The 22,801-nt window shown below is 37.6% G+C and overlaps 1 long non-coding RNA gene across 2 annotated transcripts in view; it reads left to right on the top strand.

The window, feature by feature from the left end:
• The first annotated feature begins 309 nt into the window (after window positions 1-309).
• LOC121156762 overlaps window positions 310-22,801 on the top strand; it is a 246,426-nt gene continuing 223,934 nt past the window's right edge. For both annotated transcript variants that reach the window (XR_005883920.1, XR_005883921.1), the window contains exon 1: window positions 310-369. This is a non-coding gene — a long non-coding RNA (uncharacterized LOC121156762). The remainder of the gene's footprint in view (window positions 370-22,801) is intronic.

A 22,801-nucleotide genomic window follows, 5' to 3' on the forward strand; every position in this document is an offset into this window, starting at 1 on the left:
GCTGGTGCACTGCCTTGGTTCAGGGAAGTGTGGATTCAGTTGGGAATGAAGTGCTGCTTTCATCTGCAGAGTCTGGCTCCTGGAGGTCAGGGCTGAGGGTCAGCAGGCTGTCTCCTTGAACTTCAAGTGATGTGTGAACAAGTAAAAAATGTGCTACTTTCTAAGCAACCTTCGTGTTAAATGGAGATTATGAATCTGGATAAGCTCATGCAGGAGTCAAGCATGAGTCTAATTACTATGGAAACAGATTTTTTTAAATGATAGATAAATTGCATTTTATTTATTTTTGTAAATCACTTTTTTTTTCAGATCTTCAGGAATTTTACCTGGGTAACTCCTCAAATGAAATTCCAAACATCTGTCCAAATGGTGAGTGGAATGGATTGTTCCTTGTAAGTAGTTAATACAAATGTGAATTACTGATGTCAGAAACTTGAATTACTAATCTATGCTTTAGTTTTTTAGTTGACAAATACTAATTTATTTTTATGTGTGATTTATAGTCATTGTAAAATTTATTTTATAATAATTTATTTTTTATAACAGACTATTTTTATTTTACTTAAAATGATCTGAAAATGTAGTCTGGAGTTTGTGAAGCTCTTTGAGATTTCCAATTCTGAGATTCTTTCTTTTCACTCATTCTATTATTCAACCTTTCCACTAAGTATTTGATTAGCTGCATTGTGTTCTTCATTTCTGATGATTTTTATTGATTTGGCTTCAACACTGCTATTTCTCGTAAGATAGTCCTGAGATGCTTCTTGTTCTTTCTCAGGAAATTTGTAACAGTTTAAAAAAATTCTTTATGTCCCCAGCTCCTTGATATGTCTCTCAGTTAGCTCAGAGGTTGACAGAGGCTTTCGCTCCTTTGTGCGGGAGGTATCAGGAATATGCTATGTGCTTCTGACTCTTCCTTTGCTCTTGATGATTGCAACTCCAGGTAGAAGATTCTTCTCCTTAGGCCCATTTTTAAGTCCATGTTGCCATCAGTCTGGGCACTGATTCTATTCAGTACCCAGTTCTTGGTTTGCAGTTGCTTGTGCCACTCACTCGAGCAAGTTTCAGTCCCAGGCTGTCATGTGAGGCTTCCACCATGCTCTCTGTAGTGCCAGCTCCTGGCTCAGCACTCTCTACCCCTGTGGTCCTGTGCAGTGGCCAGTGTTGCCTGCTCAGCCTTTCTCCTTCTGCCTCTTCCAGCAGTAACTGTGCTTAGGGAGACATTAGTTGTCCTATAACAAAGGGTTGTTAGTGGCACAGATTTTTTTTTTCTTTTAAGATTTATATATGTTGGGCCCAGCACTGTGGCCTAGAGGTGCCGGGATCCCATATGGGCGCCAGTTCTAATCCCGGCAGCTCCACTTCCCATCCAGCTCCCTACTTATGGCCTGGGAAAGCAGATGAGGATGGCCCAAAGCCTTGCGACCCTGCATCTATGTGGGAGACCAGGAGGAGGTTCCTGGCTCCTGGCTTTGGATAAGTGCAGCACCGGCTGTTGCGCTCACTTGGGGAATGAATCATCAGATGGAAGATCTTCCTTGCTGTCTCTCCTCTTCTCTGTATATCTGACTTTCCAATTAAAAATAAATAAATCTTTAAAATGTTATATATTTTTTATTGGAATGTCAGATATACAGAAAGAAGGAGAGACAGAAAAAAAGATATTCCAGCTTCTGGTTCCCTCCCCCAAGTGCTGCAATGGCTGAGCCGAACCAAACCAGGAACCAGGAGCTTCTTCCATGTATCCCACACAGGTTAATGGTCCAAAGGCTTTGGTACATCCTCTACTGCTTGCCCAGGCTATAAGCAGGGAGCTGGAAGTCAAGTGGGGCAGCTGGGTAATGACCTGGTGCCCATATGATATCCAAGAGCATGCAAGGTGAGGACTTTGGCAACTAGGCTATCAGGCCGGGCCTATATTTCCTTTTCTTTTCTCTTTTTGCTGGAATCTGCTACCTTTTATGTTGGGGATGAGAGGATGGTACTTGATGTATTTTGGATGGAAATTGTAGGATTCCAAGTTGGCACTGCTTTCCTAGTTGGGCCAGTGAAATGTGCTGAATCAGAAATGAATTCCCTGGCTTAGCACGTGTGCAGCTTTGTTGTTCCTCTGTCCCCACAGCTTTTTTCATGGTACACAAAGTGATATGGGATGTGGTACTGTTGTAGGTCTGAGCCGTGAAGTCCACCCTAACTGCTTGAGCTCTGCTACTCTGTTTGTGCTTATGGTCAGGTTAAGCAAATCAGCAGGACAGGATGGGCAGTTCTACGGCTGGGTTTAGCTCTTGAGTCCCTGGTTGAAGTCCCGTTTCCCAGCTGGTAAGCCGCCTGTGGCCCTCCGACTGCCGGTTTCTGCTTAAGTCCTGCTCTCTGCAGTACCGCTCTTCTCTCTGCAACTTTCCAGTGTCCATGGGTCTCCAGGTGCCCCTCCGCTTCAGCCTATTATCCAGTGTTTCACTGTTCTTCTTTACCTTGTCCAATGCTTCTTTGTCTGTTTTTTTACCTGTTCTCAATGTGCCATCTTTGCTTGGGATACATCTTCATTAGAAGTTTTCAAGTTTTTCAGGTAGGTGAAATTAAATGAAATTGTTCTTCTGATTTATAAATACTTGGATGGAACTAAGAAGTAATTCCCTTGGAATTCACTGCCTAATTTTTTTTATAACCATTGATGGGAAGTCCTTTGATTCTGTTGAATATGACAGATATCTGTAATAGAGGTCATTGCATGTCTAAACTCATGATCTAAAAAAGTTCTTCAAAATTACATGTACTGTTTCTCTTAGTTGGTATATTATTTTACCAAGGATTGATATATTAAGTGCATGCAGAAGCTATACAGGGTGTAAGAGAGATCATGCCAAACAGGTCTACAGTGTAGTAAGGAGTGCCCACTGGAAATCAGTGCCCACTGGAAATCAGCAAATTTAAAGTCAATCCTGTCTGAATTGAAATCGAGAGGAACAAATGGTTATTACCAATGGTTATTACCATGAAATCCATTTGTTAAACTTAAGACCTATGTTCAAGCTTCCCCAGCAATATAAATTACCTTAAGAGATAATGCAACAAACAACCTAGACACATGTACAATGCTGCAAACGTTTACCTTTCTGGCTTCTCTGTCCACATTCATTTAATGCTAGGCCTTACCTCTCCTGGAATTCTTGAACACACACAAATTAGAATCGCAAAACATCTTAGCATTCACATCTTCACTGACTTGCCCAAGCAGTGAAGAGAGGGTAAGGGATACAGACTTTCAGGGGCTACGTGTCGTCAGACTCTGTGGGAAACCAGAGAGCGAGCAGGTACTGGGGAGGGCCAGAGTTGGAGTGCAGTAGTAATGGAAGCCAGGGACCAAGAGAGAGACCATGTTTATGGGGGCTTGAGAAAGGAGTGGCTTTGCAACAATGCAATACTGCCCCCTCTCAGCTTCCAGGTGATGATAGGTGAGCATCATTTGACTAACTGGTGGGCAGAAAGGACCCCATTGGTGGGGGAGACATGACTTTCAAGCTTCTGAACTACCTAAGACCAAGGTCTCACCAAGTAATAAAAGTCAACAATTGCTGCCAATTAACTCTTTATGCAAATTGGTAAGTGTTTCAACACATGGATATGTGGCTCCATAAAGGCTTCACGAGGGAAAGTGGTGATATAATATTTAGTTTCGGTCCCTCTGCTCCTCACCAGCTCCACATCTTGCACTATGGGTGACTCTGGGAAAATCCTTTACTTTCTCAAGGCTCTCTTGTCTGCAGACTGAAATTTATAATACACATCTAGTTCATGGGAATGACTTAAGATAAAGAAAATTGTTGTAGGCGAAGTGGATCAAATGGTGTGTGGCCCTTTAATATCAATGATACCAGCTATCTAATATGTTTGAATTGGTTTCATTTGCAAAGCAGAAAATAAATTTTGTGGCTTTATCTTGAAATTTCACCTTATTAGCTGTATTCTTTCACCAATTATTTTGGCCATCTAGGCAGAAAACCATGTTACTTGCAAAAGATATAAGTATTTTAGATACTTTGGACTTTTCTTTTATAAAATCACTCTATTTTAAATTTTGAGTGCAGCTTATTGTTTTGGCTAGAGTTTTCAGTTTAGTGTTAAGTAACTGTGTAATTACTATTGCTTTTATTAAGAATGACTCTAATGATTGTTATTCAAGCATTGTGTTGACTGTATAAGTTCTATTTTTTTCCCATTCTTAGGATGTTATCCTGCTGTAAATGAAATGCATTGGCTTATCACAGATTTCTGTTAATGTTGTATAAATTTTAAATATTTGAATTTATTTTTAAACTGCTTGAGGGATTGATTTTGATGCAATCTTTGGTCAGCTGATATGCCAGTATCATGTTATCTTAATAGTGGAAAGATAACCATTTTATTATGTACTTTACAATATTCTTATGATATAAATGTGTATGTCAGTCCATATATTACTGCTTTTGCTCAAAATTGTGTATATATATTCATATATATTTGTTCATGATTTCGAGAAAACCCTACTGGTAAGCAAGCCATAGTATCCATTTTGTAAGTGATATCTGAAAATTTCTATAAAAAGCTTTAGTAAGTCTTTCACTGAAATTTTAGGAATATTACTTATTATTGAGCTATTTTACAAGCTGATGTTTTCTATAGTTTTATATCATATGCTTAATTACATTTGAGATAATTTTAGCAGTGATTTAGTTATTGTCTTGGATGACAACGTATGTTTTCCCACTCAATATTAACCTGTGCTGTAAGGAAGATAGATTGTTACTATGGTTCCTTAGAAAAGTTGAGTAACAGTGTCTGTGAAATATCACTATACAACCATAGCTAGAGGGAAGGGAAATGCATTGCATTTGATCTATTTTTTAAAACCTTTGTTCGTTTGAGAAGACAGGGAAGAAGAGAGGCCAGGGTAGGAATCATGTCTGCCCCATCATGCTGATCCACTCCTCAAATCCCTGCAATAGCCAAGCCACTTTGAAGCCAAGAACTCAATTTCAGTGTCTCAAAAGCGTGATAGGAACCTGACTGCCTAAATCTTCACTGATTTCTTCCAGCGTTCTGCATTAGCAGAAAGATGAAATTAGAACTGGGACCGGAGCCCAACGACTCTTATAAGGGATGAAGTTGCCCTGACCAGTGTATGAAGGATTGTACCAAATGCATGTCTCAGGCTTACTGTTATTTTATAGAAGATTATATCATGCATTATATCAGGATGAAATATGTATTATGTACTTCCATTTTGCCCTAGTCATTCTTTTCCAGAGTTACTACCTTACTTTGTAGTCAGATAAAGAGCCTATTTTTGGAGCACATGCATTCTTACATTTAAAAGTAGACATTTATCATTGTTCTTAATGTCTCTTGATTTTTCTTCAGACGTTTTTGGTGTTAAGAATTATTTTTACATTCAGTCCATCTTTACATCTTCCCTGTAGTATATACTGAAGCACTCCCCAAGTGACAATAACGGCTGGAGCTGAGCCAATCTGAAGCCAGGAATCAGGAGCACTTCCTGGTCTCCCACACTGGTGCAGGGTGCCAAAGTTTTGGGCCGTCCTCCACTGCTTTCCCAGGCCACAAGCAGGGAGCTGGAGGGGAAGCAGGGCCATGGGGATGAGAATCAGCAACCATATGGGATCCTGGCACATACAAGCGAGGACTTTAATCACTACATTATCGTGCTGGGCCTTGTTTCAGTCATTTTTTAAAAATGAACGTGCCTGGGCCCCTGCCAGACCAAAGCCAGGAGTCTGTAGTTTCTGATTTCCCACACTGGTGGAGGGGGTCCAAGAACTTAAGCCATCTTCCACTGCTTTCCAGGTGGATTAGCAGGGAGCTGGATTGAAATTGGAGAAGCCAGGTTTGAACTGGAACTCATAGGGAATGCTGGTTCCGCAGGTGGCAACTTTACACACAATGCTACAATGCCAACCCCTGTTTTTATTTTAATCTGCTATTGTAGAATTGTTGAGGTGATACAGATTTTGATCCTTTTTTGTTCTACTAGTGCTATAAGCTTTAGAAGTATCCCAGAAATTTTACATTCTTCCACAATCGAGTTTTCTTCACTCTGGTTCTATTTCACATTAAAAATGAAAAAGTTGAATTAGTTTTCTTATAGCTTCATAAATTATGATTACAATGGCCAGATATAGAAGCATAATATTTTAAAGGTTAAATGTGTCTCAGAAAAATGGATCAATTTCTCTCCTATGTAAGAATTTCATCTTTAGCAAAGTGTTGTGCATATATGATACTCCAGGAAATTACACAAACATGTATGAATCATCTTTCAAATATTCATTCTAGTATTTAGATATTCATGCATAATATACGCAAGTGCCTATTACAGTGGTTTAAACAAAAGTGTTCACTTTCTCATACAATAAGAAATGTGAGATTGGGTCATAGAGCTGACATGAGGTTCCAACCAGTCTCCTGTATACCAGGCTTTTCCTTTCTGCTCCTTGATCCTTGCTGGAGACTTTCACTCTCATGTCCGCTCTTCCCTGTGGCCGAGGATTAATATTGTTGTAGGTGCTGTACCTTTAGATTGACTCTTTAGGAAGGAAGGGAAGAAAATATGGGTAGAAGGTAAGACTCTGTTGGTCATTTGGGAATTAATGCCCTGCTCTACCAATACCTTATACTCAGAATATTGTTACTTACTGCTATGCCTTTAAAAGATATCAACAATCGGGCCCGGCGGTGTGGCCTAGTGGCTAAAGTCCTCGCCTTGAACGCACCAGGATCCCATATGGGCACCGGTTCTAATCCCGGCAGCTCCACTTCCCATCCAGCTCCCTGCTTGTGGCCTGGGAAAGCAGTTGAGGACGGCCCAAAGCCTTGGGACCCTGCACCCGTGTGGGATACCCGGAAGAAGTTCCTGGATCCTGGCTTCAGATCGGCATAGCATTGGCTGTTGCACTCACTTGGGGAGTGAATCATTGGACAGAAGATCTTCCTCTCTGTCTCTCCTCCTCTCTGTATATCTGACTTTCCAATAAATAAATAAATTAAAAAAAATAAAAGATATCAACGATTGAATAGTTTTAACTGCAGTACTGCAGAGACAAGGATGAAAACTTTCTGGTGACATCATATTCATGCAAAATTATTTAATTAGAATTATTCTTAATTTTCTTACCTACTGGGATTTTTTTTGCATCGAAATATGCTTAAAGGATGTTTGTAACCTTGTGTTATAACCTCTGTAACCTCTGTGAAGAGGCAGCATTTTCTGAGTAACAAACAAATCTTTTGAGAGATTTTTGAATGTAAGATGTGAAAGTAGATTTGTGCTACCGCATAGATCAAGATTACTTAATGAACATGTCAAAAAATAATCTTGCTATCTGAGTAAATGTTGCAATGCTTTGATACATGTGTAATGTCAATATATCCTATGGATCTTGCCCTTATTTTATGATAAAGATAAGAATTTTTAGAATAAGTTAAAAAGAAGACAAAATTTGCATGATTACATAGAACACAGCAACTGGAAATACAGCAAATTACTAAGAACATTTAAAGGACTTCCTCTATATTAGATGAGCATCCATATCCTGGATACATATTTTGATTAGAAAATGGCACAGATTATTACTAGTTTTCAATTGTTTCGATATATTTCTATTTATTTGATGTCTATTTTATCTTTGCTATCATTTTGTTAGATAACATGTTTTATTTTGTATGGAAATCTAATTTTACAATGTAAGAGTTAGACTCTGACATAATTTCATATTATTTTTCAGACACATATCCCTTCATCATCACATACACCTACATATCCTAACTGCAGGGTTAGCAGCAGGGCAAAGTTGGAGCACCCACAAGAGTGCTGCTGCCCAAGTGTGGGGTAGTGACTTTTTCAAATACTGCTTAACCTCACACACTCCTGAGAGTAGTAAAACTCTTACTCTGGCATGGTGTATATTCTAAAAACACATTATTGTCTTAATTCTTACAAGCCTTTACAATGTTCTGTTTCCTGAGGGAATGTGAGGTGGAGATGGGATGCTGACGCTCTGGCACATACACAGTAGCAACTCTAACATCTGGGCCATCAAGCGGGGCAGGCTAATTCCATTCCATCCTTATGGAAATCTGCCAAAGCACACTGTATCTTCAGGAGCCATAAAATAGGCTTCAGGCAAATTTTACTTCTTTATACAATTTCTTCTGCAGTGTAAGAAGAAAAATAAGCCAAATCTTTCCCCTGAAAAGCTTGCCATCCTAACATACAAAACATTAGTACATATGAAATTCTGCAGTATTACCTTCTTTACTTTGGTGTTTCTTCCTTTTTCTTATGTACTAGTTGTACGTAGTTGTGATCATAGTATGCAAATAATTTTGTCCATTTTATATTATTAATGTTTAGGAATATTGCTTCTATATGGTCATTACTTTTCTCTCATTAGGTAGTGCCTGCATATATTTTTTTAATAACTAGCGTATAAAAAATGAAGTTGTATGACTGTATTGCCATGTTCTTATGTTTGTGGAAAATACGTATTAACTCTTTAGGGGGTGTCATGGTTAAATACACATGTATGTTAAAAAAATGGGTTCTTACATATCATAAAGAAATCTATTGAGTAAAGGGAAATCCTGGTGTGAAAATACAAAAACTGAGGTAAGCATTGAGGTACAATGAGTTAAGACGTGGCTTAGGGCACCCCTTTCTTGGTTGGAGTCCCAGGTCCAGCTTGCTGATTGTGTGTTTTGAAAGGCAGTAAGAGACTCTTCAAGTATCTGGGTTTCTGCCACATATACGAGAGTTGGGTGGAGTCTCTGGCTCTTGAATTTGATTTGGACCCATCTATGCTCTTATAGAACCAGCAGCTAGAAGATCTTTTTGGAACTCCATATATTTTATGCAGATTTAGTTGTTAATTATTTGAGAAAATCATCCAGAGGAATTCAACATTTTGCTGATGCAAATTATGATTTAAACTACAACATATTAACATTGATAAATTTGAAAGACTTGAGTATAATAGTTATGCATTAGAAACTTTGGTATAGTTTTTGGTTGAATTGAATTGACATACACACAAATTCATTTTTTTAAGATCTAATATTTATATTTTTATTGGAAGGCAGATTTACAGAGGGAAGGAGAGACATGATTGGTTTACTGGTTCACTCCCTAAATGGCTGCATTGGCTGGAGCTGAACCTACCCAAAGCCAGGAACCATGAGATTCTTCTGGATCTACCATATGGGCGCAGGGTCCCAAGGCTTTGTGGCTAAACTCTATTGCTTTCCAGGTCACAGGCAGCCAGCTGGATAGGAAATGGGGTCGCCAAGATATAAATGGCATCCATATGGGATCCTGGCACTTGCAAGGAGAGGATTTAGCTATTGAGTCATCACACTGGGCCCGCAAGTTCAATTTTAACACATTTGGATTTAGTCCCCCATTGTGTACCACTGGTATTCATCACACAAAATGTTATAATCTTCAAAATTCTTTTTTAATGGCCTAGTATCATTCCATGCAGTATATTTCCACAGTTTCTTTAACCACTCCTCTTTGGATGGGCATCTGGGTTATTTCCATGTCTTTGCTATTGTAAATTGTACTGCTGTAAATACAGGATTACAAATCCCCTCTCACATGTAGTTTTGATTTCCTTTGAATATATTTCTAGGAGTGGGAAAGGTGGCTCATATGACAGGTTTATTTGCAATTCTCTAAGCACTCTCCATACTGATTTCCAGAGTGGTTGTACTAGCCTACACTCTCGCCAGTAGTGAAGGAGGGTACCTTTTTCCCCACATCCACGCCAACAGGTGTTGTTAGTAGAGGTCTGAATGTATACCAACCTTATTGGAGCAAGGTGGAACCTCGATGTGGTGTTCATTTGTGTCTCTTTGATGGCTAGGGAGCCTGAGCATCTTTTCATATGTCTATTAGCCATTTGAATCTGTTCCTTTAAAAATTGTATGTTCATTTCTATCATCTATATTTTTTCACAGTTTTTTTTTTGTTTGTTATTGTTGTTTGTTTTTACTTTCCCTGGGTTTCTGAAGCTCTTTGTAAATCCTGGATATTAGTACCGTATCAGTAGTGTAATGTGTGAAGATTTTCTCTCAACCTCTGGTTGCTTTATTAATTGTTGTCTTTGCTGTACAAAATATTTTTAGTTTGATGTAGTCTCATTTCTTTATCTTGTCTTTGACTACCTATACTTTTGGTGTCTTTTCTAAGAAGTGCTTCTCCATTCCTATATCTTGGAGAGTGCTTCCTATGATATCCTTTAATCATTTGATGGTTTCTGAGTGTGGATTTAGATCCTTGATCCATTTAGAGCTGATTTTTGTATAATGTGATAAGTGCATGTCTTATTTCTTAATTCTGCAAGTTGCTATCCAATTGTTCCAGCAACATTTGTTGAAGAGACCAGACTTTTCCCCTGGATTGTATTCACTTTTCTTGTCAAAGATTAGTTGGCTATACATGTGTAGTTTCTTTCTGGTGTGTCTCTTCTGTTCCATTGATCTTGTCTGTTTCTGTACCAGTAGCAGACTGTTTTGATGACCACTGCTCTATAGTATATCTTGAGGTTTAGAATTGTGATTCCGCCAGCTTGACTTTTACTCTTCAGGATATCTTTGGCTATTTGCATTCTCTTGTATTTCTAGATGAGCTTTTTTATCTTCTTTACTGTTTCTGAGAAGAATGTTGTCATTAAAAAGAATGAAATCATACCATTTTCAGCTAGTCCCCGGCCTCAACTGTGTGGATATGTGGGGAATGAACCAGCTTAAAGGATCTCTTACTATCTCTCTGCAACTCAAAGAACTAATTTTAACAAGGAAAATCCTATGATTTTTAAGCTGGATCCACCAAGTACCAAGAAAGATGTGTAAACATTTTTCTGCATCAGTTTTGTTGCTGCCTGTGGAGAGACAGCTTCTCAATTTTCCTTTTGTTTCTACATGCATGGGATGATTTATTATTTTAAAAATGTCCTGGGCCTGACACAGTAGCCTGGCAGTTAAAGCACTTGCCCTGCACGTGCTGGAATCCCATTTGGGTGTTGGTTCTAATCCCGGCAGCCCCACTTGCCATCCAGCTCCCTGTTTGTGTTCTGGGAAAGCAGTAGAGGATGGTACAAAGCCTTGGGATGCTGTGCCTGGGTGGGTGATCCAGAAGAAGCTCCTGGTTCCTGGCTTCTTTGGATTAGCTCAGTTCTGGACATTGCAGCCACTTGCAGAGTGAATCAGTGGATGGAAGATTTTTCTTTCTGTCTCTCATTCTCTCTGTAACTTTGATTTTCCAAGAAAGAGAAACAAATCTGTAAAAATGTTCCTACATTTCTATTTCTATTTTTATTGCTAATGTATAACATATTTAGTGCAAGACAGTTACTAGTACAGATAGCTCTCATAAATATATTTTAAATGTGACTACAGTATTATGATATAGCAATTTCTGTTATAGCTATATTAGTTGATACATAAAATTATGTATATGTGGCACATATTTTTGAAACATAGTTACATTGTATAATGTCAAAATCAGTTCCTCATTTATCTTTATGGGTTAATCCATAGAAAATGTTTTTTTCCTGTCCTTTTTATTGTTGTAGTTAAATGTGTATGTGATATATTATGTTTATGTATGGTCACTCTACCATGGAAAAGAATGTAAAAACCTCTGATCCTTTCTAAGTATAACTTGATACCCATTAATTAGCCATTGTCAACTTTTCTCAAACTGCTACTATAATTACCTCCATGCTTTACTGCCTCTGGAAAAAATTAAGTAATGTGCACTTCATTTCACAATTATCTAGGATGATCTGCATAGAATTTGATGACTTGAAAAATGAAAGTTTGGTGGACAACTGGTACAATCAATGCTGGTATTCCATTTGGGCATTCGGTGGAGTGCTGACTGCTCTGCTTCTCATTCAGGTCCCTGCTAATGCACCTGGCATGGGATTCTAGAGTAGCAAGTGATATCTTTTTAAAATTGTTATTTATTATTTTATGATGCAGTTTCGTAGGCTTTGAAATTTCCAATGCCCCTCCCCAACTCATCTCCCTTTCCTGTTGATTTTCCCTCTACTATTACAATGTGTGGACCTTCATTAACAGTCTTAAGTCTATCATTCCACCATTGCAGTGCTTCCCAACATTGTAGACATGGACAGTGTCAGAGAGTCCAGCATCCTACTGTCAGGATATATTCAGCAGTTTCACTGGGAGTCCATCTTTGATCTGTATGCGGAGATTCATAGTGCAGTATATCTCCACGTCTGGACATGTCAGTCTTTGCTGTACTTCTATCGTACATCCCCTTAAATGCCACATTATCTGTTCCTGAAAATTGAAGTGAACCATAGATATGTTTATATAGGAGAAAATAGGATATATAGAGAATATGGTGCTGTCATGAATTCAAGCATTTGCTAGGTATCTGGAAGTATATGTTCTATGGATAAGTAGGCATTGCAGCAATATTTTTGTAATGAATAATGGACTATAATTATATGTAGAAATATAATTCAGAACTAATGGCAGGATATCTCTCCTTCAATCACCTGTATGTATTGTTCTTTGGTAATAATACCCATGCTTTAGGCAGTTTTTGTACAACACTTTCCTGATACTGCATAGACAACTATTCCAATTAATTTCTCCATAGAAATGAAAGCCCCTATATTCTTATAATTAAGACAGTGTGTCTTATCCATATGACAGGTTATTAGTGATACTAGCAACAACATAGAGAATTTACTCAAAATTACAGATACTGCTAACACCGTTAATTTGTTCATGGTAAACTGTATCTATGTGATCTGTGAGTTGCAAAGAGAGTAGGAACCAGTGTACCTTGGCCTAAGTTAATGGTAGTAGGTTGAAACATCATCCCCTAGCAGCTTTATATTCATTGTTTAAGCATTTATTCATTTATTTGGAAGTTATACTTACACAGAAAATGAGGAGAAAGAAAGAAAATCTTGCACCTTGCATCTGCTGCTTTACTTTCCAAATGGCCACAAAGGACAAGATGCAGTCATGTCAATGACCTGAGTTTTATCTGCACATCTGCCATTGGATGGCAGGGTCAACAGACACTTATACCATTTTCATTGGTTTTCTCAGGCCATTAGTAAGGAGCTAGATTAGAAGCAGAGCAGATGATACCTGAATCAGTGCGCATATGAGATGCAGGTGTCGCTGGCGGCAGTTTCACCTGCTAGGCCATAACACCAGCCCCCGGGGTTTTTATAAAAAATAGTGGAATATAGGCTAATGAAATAAACTAGTGAAGGGATTCCAGTCTCCATGGCTGATTCAACAGGGAAAACATTTTAATATTGAGTTTGTGTTTTATTTCTTTCCATCATTGAGTTCCCATAGTAGATGCATGCTTTATTCATAGTAATTAGACTCATTTGGCCAACTTACTCTGTAACATCCAAAATACAGTATATCTGTGAAACAAACTTAGAGTAAGCTTAATAGCAGCTCTCCATCTGTGCCTTTTTATATGTTCAATTGAAAATGGTGGTCCTATGTATCAAGTTATTCTTTCCTTTATTTTATGAATAAATACAAAAAGTCTCTCCATCTGATCTTAGATAATGCATTACTTACTAACAAACACAGAAAATCCAAGAGAGCAATTTTAGATTTTAACAGGTCTCAAATATTCAACAGTATGTGACCATTCTACAATGCAGCTTGCTATTTCTATTCCTTTCTCCAACATTCCTTTATGTTCCTCTCTAGTTTAGATATTCAAGCCTCTTAAACCTCCTTGATAATATGTTTACTAAAAATAGAGATTAGATCAATTCCAAGAGCAGAAATTATAGTAGCATTTATAACAGCATTCTACATCTCGGTTGATATTGATTTAAAAAAAACACATTAGCCTGAAGACATTCTTTTTAGATCATTTGGTATTATCTTAACATTGAAAATTGAAGAAATACCAAGTTGTCAGAAAATCATTTCCATTTAACTGTGTCTTCTTCAAACTACAGTCAGATTGCCAAAAAAAAGTTAATAGCTTATTAGATATATTCTGATTTTTAGTTTATGCAGTGGTCTAATTTTATCAAAATAGAAAGCTTAAATTTCATCTCTCCATGATTCAGCATCATTCATTACAAAAGATTGTAAAGTAATTGAAGGAAAATGAAAACTAAATGAAATAATTAAATAAGCAATCTAATTTCTAGGTGTTAATTCAATCCTGTTTCTAATCAATTTTCTGTATTTTAAACTTCATTTGCTTTCTACTTTTTGCCTGCAGGCTTAGATTTGTCATATTATGGGATGGATACATCCCTGAGTACTTAGTGTGGTGACACAAGGGAAAATATCACTCAGAGGCTGGACTAATACATTTAACAGTTATTCTGTTATTTGATGATTTCAAACACCAGATGGTCTTGTCTGCTTGATTCGATTGTTCTTGTCTATTACGAATCTTTACTTTAAAACCACATAGAATAAATCTTAATTTACTAAAAGTGGTTATATTGCAAATAAAGAAATAGTGTACCCAAATGTCGACATTAAGCAAGGTAAGTGAAAGCCTTTTTTTTTTTTTTTTAATGTGCTGTGGTCATAATTTAAATCAAGTTACCAAATGTGAAACATGTTGAGATTAATATTGATATTATTGCCAAATTTTCTTGTTTTCTACCAACATTTACAAATCTAAAAAAAGAATCCAAAGATTTCACTGAATTGGTATATACAAACCTTGGTTGTTAATCCAGAGGTCACTTGTCAGGCCCTTTTTGAATGTTTACTTATCTCTAAAGATAACAGAGCCACAATCAAAACTGTTTTTCAGAAGCAAGAAAGTAAAAGTACATTGACGCTGAGGACATAATCATAAACACCCCAGCTCAAATGATCAGGGTAATAAATGTGTGTCAGTTGAATTAACAGTTTTTATTGGTCAATATTTTTAAATACAATTAAGTAACTTTTTAACACAACTTGTTTCATCCTTGGGAAACACTAACAGTGCAATTGAAAAAAAAGTAGATTGTTTTTGGTTTTTATATATTTCAAGAATGCCATTTAAAAGAAATAGGTAAATTTCACAGGGCTTAATGGATTTTTTACTAAGAAATGTGTGTTTAGTAAAAATACAATTGCCGTTTTCTTCAGTCTTGAATTCACACGAAGTTAATAGTTGTAGCAATTGTAATCATCTTTATTGGTTCTATTTTAAAAATTAGATATACAGAATGATTATTAGAATTTCAGTTGCTCATTTCTAAATGTTTTGACTGGCTAAATCTATGTGGACAAAGAGATCGTGACCATGTATAATCACTAATAGATTTCTAAGATTCCTTCTTGCTATAGATTGCTCTAGAAAGAACCTAAAGCCATAGCCTTGTACTATTGATATGCTGTCTTTTTTCTGTTAATCTAACTGCATTGGACACATATAGACTGGCATTTCTGCTTGTCACTTACTGTATACATAAGGTTGACCATTTTGTAAACAGTGGCCTAAGTGCTCAGTATTGGTGTGTTTGTAGGTTTGTGTGAATTGTCACTGAACAAAGTTCCTTACAGCATCACTGAGAGACCAGGTTCTTTAAGCCTCCTCTGTCCTTGCTGTTTGTGTGAGTTCCTTTGCTTGCCTGTGGATAAACACACACCCCTCAATTCTATAATTGTATGTGGAGCAATCTCCCTTATTGACATCTTGAAGACAGATTATGTGAGGCTAGATTTGTGGGTTTTGCCTTCAATCTTGTCAGAAAGCAATGCCCACTTTCCTCTGGGAACAGACTCCGCTTGCGAACGGGAACCTGTAAACAATTGTGCTTTTCCACTCCAATATCCTTCAGGATCAAAGTGTTGGACTGCAGCGATGAATTATTTTAATCATTCCAAGTGCAGGTATCTTCCATGTTTCCTAATTGCCTTGCAAACTACCAAAGTCCCTTGTTTTTATGCAGTTGAATAATTCTCTGAGAGGGACTATTTCCTAATGCCGTTGCACCTGATAGTAAGCTTTTGCTGTTAATTGTGACAGTCTGAAAGCTGCCTCCACAGTCTAATTATTCTTAGTTGAGGATGTACTTCTGGTGATGCCACCAGCCTCCTGGGTACCAAGCATGTCTGATGATAGGTGATTTATAAGTGCAATGTGACATTTCCCAATGAGTTGTTTTGTCACAAGTTATCCATTTTGTCAGACATGTTATTTCATCCTCTGCTTTAATATGACTATCATGTTGCTGGGCAAGTCACTGAGAGTGTTGAATAGTGTGTCAAAGCCATAGCACCGTTTGAACCTCAATGCAGAATTCTCAAGTCAGAGATGTGAAATTTAAATAAAGATCCTGCTAAGTCACAGCTAATTTGTTCCTTACTTAGTAACCTGGGGTCTAATATTTGAACTTAGGTTGTCACGATTGGCATTTGTCAATACGTCAGTCAGTGGAAGGATGTCACCATTTGCTGGGACAGGCTCTGTCACCTGTTTTCTATGTGAATGTTATTTGGAGTGGCATGAAAGCAGTGTGTCCAAGTGACAAACATCTTGAATCAGTTGTGACAAACACAGATTCCACATGTTCATTATGTGACTGTTATTCAGGCCTTCAGCCTTACCCTTGCATGTTGCAAGTTAATATACATATTAAAAGCATAGAGATAACTTAGTGATGATTCACTTTGTCATAGAGATTTAGTGACATATGTTTTAGAAATTCATAGGAGTTTACAATTAGAATTAAAATTCCAGCATTAAGTACACTAGAGTTATTAAAGGTACTCAGCATAAAGCATATTATTGCCACAGAAGTGAGAAGATGTTTAAAATTAGACAAGTAAGTACTAGAATATCCACATTAAAAATTTTGGAAGTAGGAGAAGATGGGATGAGGCATGGGATTGCTAGTGCTTACATAGTTTAAAAATTCTGCCTATGAAGTCACACCCATTACTATGTGGTTTCAAAAGTTAATAATTGTGCCTCAATATTTTGAATGATTTTCTTCCTTAAATTTAAAAGAAACTTAAAAAGTCATGCCTTTGTTGATAAACATCTGTAATTCAACACTGTTTTTATTTTGATTGTGTTTCATTCTTTTGCTATACTCGATTGAATTTAAGTTTAATATATAAATGCAGTATTTATAGCAAATCTATGTTTATAAAGAGATTTACTTTTCACCACCAATCCATCCTTATGAATGCAGATGTCAGAAATGAAGTTATAATATTGGTTTCATTGATTTATCCCTGGGAAATTTGAATATTCAAAATATTATAACTTACTTTTTAGTTTGTGGTACATTTATGAGTTTTAGTAGTGACATGACTCCTGGTTTAAAAAAAAAGGCAAAAATGATAGTACTTAGTAGAACTCTAGCAAAAGAAATGCAAAAATTATTTTTGGTGTTTCATTTTGGATATTAAGAGTATACATAAAGTGGATGAGTTTATTACTTTTGTATACTTCAGTGAGTTTCTTTTTGTTTGTAACTGGAAATAGTTTAAGAAAAACAAATCGTAGTAAAATCAAGAGTTGGTAAGAATTGCGTTTTCTGTGAAAGAAAAACCTGAACATGTTTTTTTTTTCTCTTTAGGTGGAACCTCATTATTTCTGTTTAGCTGTCAATAGCATCAATAATATTTTCATACATTTAAGAAATAGATTTTGAACCATTTAATATGGGTAGACTTTTCCAGCAGGGAGGAATTCGACAGAGTAATGTCTATATTCTGTGTTAACCTGTGGTGGTCTTAGCCATCCGATCTTGTGTTCTGACTTAATTTTCTATCAAATAGTGAGGTTAATTTCTAAGAACAATTTACAGATTTTTCTGTTCATCAAGATTTGACCCATACAGTTATGTTCATATCGATGGGCTGGAAAGGTTGCATTATAATTCTGACAATTCTTTTTTAAATGTATAAAAAGCACAGGCATGCGTTCTGAAATACAGACGCGTCAGTGTTGAACAGGTGCTAGGTACAGTGATTTGGGCTGCCCTGGGATGCTTACATCTCAACACGTAGGGCTGTTCCCAGTCCTGCCTACTCTGATACTTATCCAGCTCTCGGATATTTCTCCTGGTAACACAGAAGATGATGGCTAGGTACTTCAACCCTTGCTACTCACATGTGAAACCAGGATGACATTTCCGACTCCTAGGATCAGCTTAGTCCAGCCTTGGGAGCTGTGAGTTTTTACAAAATGATCCAGCAGGCAGATCCTCTCTCTACCTCTCTCTATTTCTCCCTCTTTCTCCCTGTTTTTTTTCCTCTTTCCCTTTCTCTCCTTCTCTTTCTGTAACTTTGCCTTTCATTTAAGTAAAATAAATATGCTTTTAAAAAAGAAGTTTATACATCAGACATGGTAAGATTATAAAAAATCACGTATTAATTTAAAACGCCCAAATATAATTGCTGAAATAAAGTTTTGTAACAATGTCTTATTTATATGAAATGATATTTTATCAGTATACTCCATTTGATTTCAAAAGCAAAGACCCCAAAAGTTTTTGTATTTAGATTGCTAATAGATAACAAACAAATGGAAATGTGGATATCATGTGCACCTCTTTCTATACAATACACTACTACATAGTTTAATGCCAAAGAGTGTCAATGGTAGATTTAGTGAAGTTAGTAGTTGCAGTAGGATGAGTACTCATCAGTGAAAAATTATCCAGTTGTTCACGTTGAGGTGAATTCTAAAAGAAAAGCAATAGAATGAGGTACACTTTTAAAGATAGAAATGTTGCAGCATATGAAAAATGTAACTGGAAGTAACTATTTTTAATATTAGCATGGCAGCCTCACCCTTGAGCCCAGCATTCTGCTAATGTGGCAGCAGGTAATTGCTCAGTGCTAGCGGCCCTGTGTTCCATGTGAGCAGGGGTCCTCGTTCTTACCTGATTCAGGTCTGGCTTGTGTGTGCATTTTGGGGAGAGAATCAGCAATGGCAGATTTCTTTATGTGTCTCTGCCTTTCAGGTACATAATTAAATATAATTTAAAAAATATTAGTTGGGTGAGTGTTGTGACACAGATAGTGAGGCCAGCGTTTGAGAAGCCTGCATGCCGTATTGGAGTACGAACGCTCATCCAGGCGCTTCTTTAGATCTAGCTCACAGATGATGTGCCTGGAAGGCCACAGGTAAGTACTAAAGGACCTACCTCCTTGCCAGACTGCTGGGAAACTGGAATAGAGTTCCTGTCTCTGCACTCCGCAGTCCTGACTCTTAAAGGCATTTGGAGAATCAACCAATGAATCAAAGATCTCTGTCTCTCTGACACCTTCTCTCTTTCAAATACATAAATACATAAATACATAATGCAAAATCATGATCAATATTAGCTGGACACATGTGTTTGTTGTTAGATATGTTGGCTATTTCTTTACAATCCCTTCCAACCTTCACACATATATAAATACAATAAAACCTTTATATCAATTTCACAAAAATCTTTTTAAAAAGATTTGTTTTTATTAAAAAGTTAGATATAGAGAAGACGAGGAGAGACAGAGAGGACGATCCTCCGACAGATAATTCACTCCCATGTGGCCTCAAATAAAGCCAATCTGAAGCCAGCAGCCAGAATTTTCTTCCGGATCTCACACACTGGTGCAGGATCCCAAGGCTTTGGGCAATACTTGACTGCTCTCTTGGGCCACAAGCAGGGAACTGGATGGCAAGTGGGGCCTCTGGATTTACAGCTGATACTCATATGGCATCCTGAATTGTGCAAGATGATAACTTTAACCACTAGGCTACCACACTGGACCTCCATTGGATTTTTTTTCTTTAAGATTCATTTATTGAAAGGCAGAGAAGGAAGGGCAGAGAGAAACATCTTCATCTGCTGGTTCCTTCCCCAAATGTCCATAAGGGCTGGAGCTGAGCTGATTTAAAGCTAGGAGCCAGGAACTTCTTTTGGATCTTCCACACTGGGTCAGGGTCCCACTGCTTCCAAGGCCACAAGCAGAGAGCTGATTGGAGATATGAAGCTCTGCCCAAATGGATTCTGGTGCTTCGAGTTGGAGGGGTAGGCAGTTGAGCCATTGTACCAGGTACTTCTGGATGTTGTTGCTGTTGTTATTCGAAACAAAGCAACAGAGAAAGATCTGACATCCAGTGAGTTGTTTCCTAGATATTTCAAACAACCAGAGCCTGGTCCAGATCAAACTAGGATCAGGGAACTCAGTCAAGGTCTCACACACAGGTGGCAGCCACTCAAGCACTTGATCTGTTACCTGCTCCCTCCAAAGTGTGCGTTAACAGGGAGTCAGAATGAAAATCATCTAGTGCTAACACTGAGGCACCCACCCATGGGTTGATTGCACCCTAAGCAGTGTCTTAACTGTTGTAGTAAATTCCTACCCCTCTTCATTTCTGACCTTGGGCTATACTATTACATTTATTTTTAAATGGTTCTCTGTTTAAGATAGCATTTACATGGGTATCTTGCGTTTTCAAATTATTTCTTCATTTATTTGAAACTGAGAGACACATGGTGAGAAAGAGATCTTCATATGCTGGTCCACAGCTCAAATATACACACCAGCCAGGGCAGGTCAGGCTCTAGCAGGATCCAGGAGATTCTTCCCACATGGCAGCAGAGACATGGGCACCTGTGGAATCTTTGCGGCTTTCTTCAGGACATTAGCTGGAAGCTGGATTGGACATCAGAGCAGCCAGAACTTAGCGTGGTGCCCATTAGGGATGCAGGGAACACAGGATGCCGCTTTACCTGCTAGGGCACACGGCCCGCCTGCAGAAGTTGTGATTTTGAGCTCTCCTCTGCTCATTTCAAGCTTCATCTCTAAGATAAAAGGGTGCCTTAAGTGAGAAGGAAAATCTCTATCCATCACATGGAAGATGTCCAACTACCCATGCATTTCTCCTTGTTGTGATTCTGTTTCACTGAGAAAATGTCTATTTTTCCTTCCCTCCTCTGTTCTGATTTTCAAGTTAAAGTAATTCCCTGTCCATGGACAACATTAAAAACCATTTGTAGGCATTGTTGTAGAGTCCTACCTGCCCCAAACTGAGTGTGCCCTCCCAACATGCAGGATGTCCATCACTGTCATCAGAGTGGTGGAAGAAAGTAGGTATTTAGTGCAAAGCACAGTTCAAGGAGCTAGACAACTGTTGCTTAAATCTAGGGCTGCTTGGGGAGTTAAGGGTAAAAAGTCCTTAGAAATTGAAATTGGGCCTAAAAGTTGCATGGTCAGCTTGTGCCAAGTTCCTTGATGGTCAGTGGATCCTGTGATTGGTAGGTGATGCTGTGTCCTTTCAGTAATTTATCAAGGCCCGGTAGTCTCCATTTGCTTGGACTTGAATCTGAAGTCACATTATTCCTAGAGCTGGAATTCTACTACACAAAATACCCCAGGACAATCCTGGTCATCAAGGTTCTTACCCATCAGAGAAAAAAGATTCCTTGAGTCTGATGATAAGAATCTTGTAAGACCAACTTGATCACTCGCTGAAATCAGCAAAGTGTTTTTGATAAGGGACAGGAAAGGACAGCTTGTGCTAAGGGAGATAGATCAGAAGCTGGGTCCTGCTTCATTAGGGGACTTCAGTTTCACTCCAGTCAAATTTTCTTAATCAATAGTGCTTTCCCTATGTCTCTGTCTATGGTAATTTCTCACTAACATTTTGTACTATGTTGTTCTGATGGGGAAACTCCATTGGAATTTTTAAATAAAGTAAATGTTATTATTCTTAAATTGATTCATTTGAGATAAAACTTCCTATGTTTTGGGGGGATTTATTGAATGGAAGCTACTGAGTCAGCCCTGAAGGAAATTTTATGAATGAATAATGCAGTTCCTTCCCTCTAATAAAAGCATTGCGTGTCTCGCATTTAGTTTATATTGATTGCTTTCTGACATGGAGGTAAACCAATCTTTATTTTATGCAGGATCTAGGTTCCTGGCAATATCAAGAATATAAATCTTCCCTCATGACTTTGACTACTGTGCTTTTTATTTTTCCAACCTGAAGTGACCCCAAGCAGGTTTTTAATTAAAGTAATGTGAGTCACTGAATGTTCACCCCTTTTGTGCAGGATCAAGTTACCTTAGCAGAAATGTATTCTAGCTCTCGTGTAGACTTGAAGTTTATGGATGGGTAATAAAATCCTTATTTGCAATTTTATTTCCACCTTTAGAAAGAGCTGTAGGTTCTTGGAAGGACTTCTATAAAAGTGTGTAAATTGTGAGTAATGCTGGGTATAATATTACTAAACATAATGGATTTCATTTGCAAAAGGAAAGCGAATTCTTTGGCTTGTTTAAAAATGAAGTGGTATTAGTTTTTTCTATAAGAATTTTTTGATAGCATCTTTATTTACCTCATTTGAAACTAAAGACTGTATTATGTGCACCAGAAGAAGTATTTTAGATTTTAATCAATGTTTCATTGCTTGTAACATTACAACTTAGTCTTTAGAAGGTTTTGCAAATATTGTGAATATTCATGTCACATGCTAGCTCCATGTTGCAAATGTTACTATATGTAAACACAGATGGTAAATGGGATGGGGTTTAAGAAGTAGTGGTATTTGGAGGTAAACTAACCTCCAACACTTACTGCCTTTATGACCCCAATCTATTTTAAGTCAGCTTGTTTATTGTGAAAGTGAGCATAATTGGATTACTGCCTCTTAATTTTCAGATGAGAGATAATACAATTGATGCAATGTCTAACATAAAGAAAGTACTCTAAAATGCTAACTAGCCTTATAAATTATTCATTCATCAAATTACT

This window comes from Ochotona curzoniae, unplaced genomic scaffold, assembly GCF_017591425.1.
Source record: "Ochotona curzoniae isolate NIBS_2020 unplaced genomic scaffold, NIBS_Ocur_1.0 contig_3498, whole genome shotgun sequence".
Taxonomy (NCBI): Eukaryota; Metazoa; Chordata; class Mammalia; order Lagomorpha; family Ochotonidae; genus Ochotona; species Ochotona curzoniae.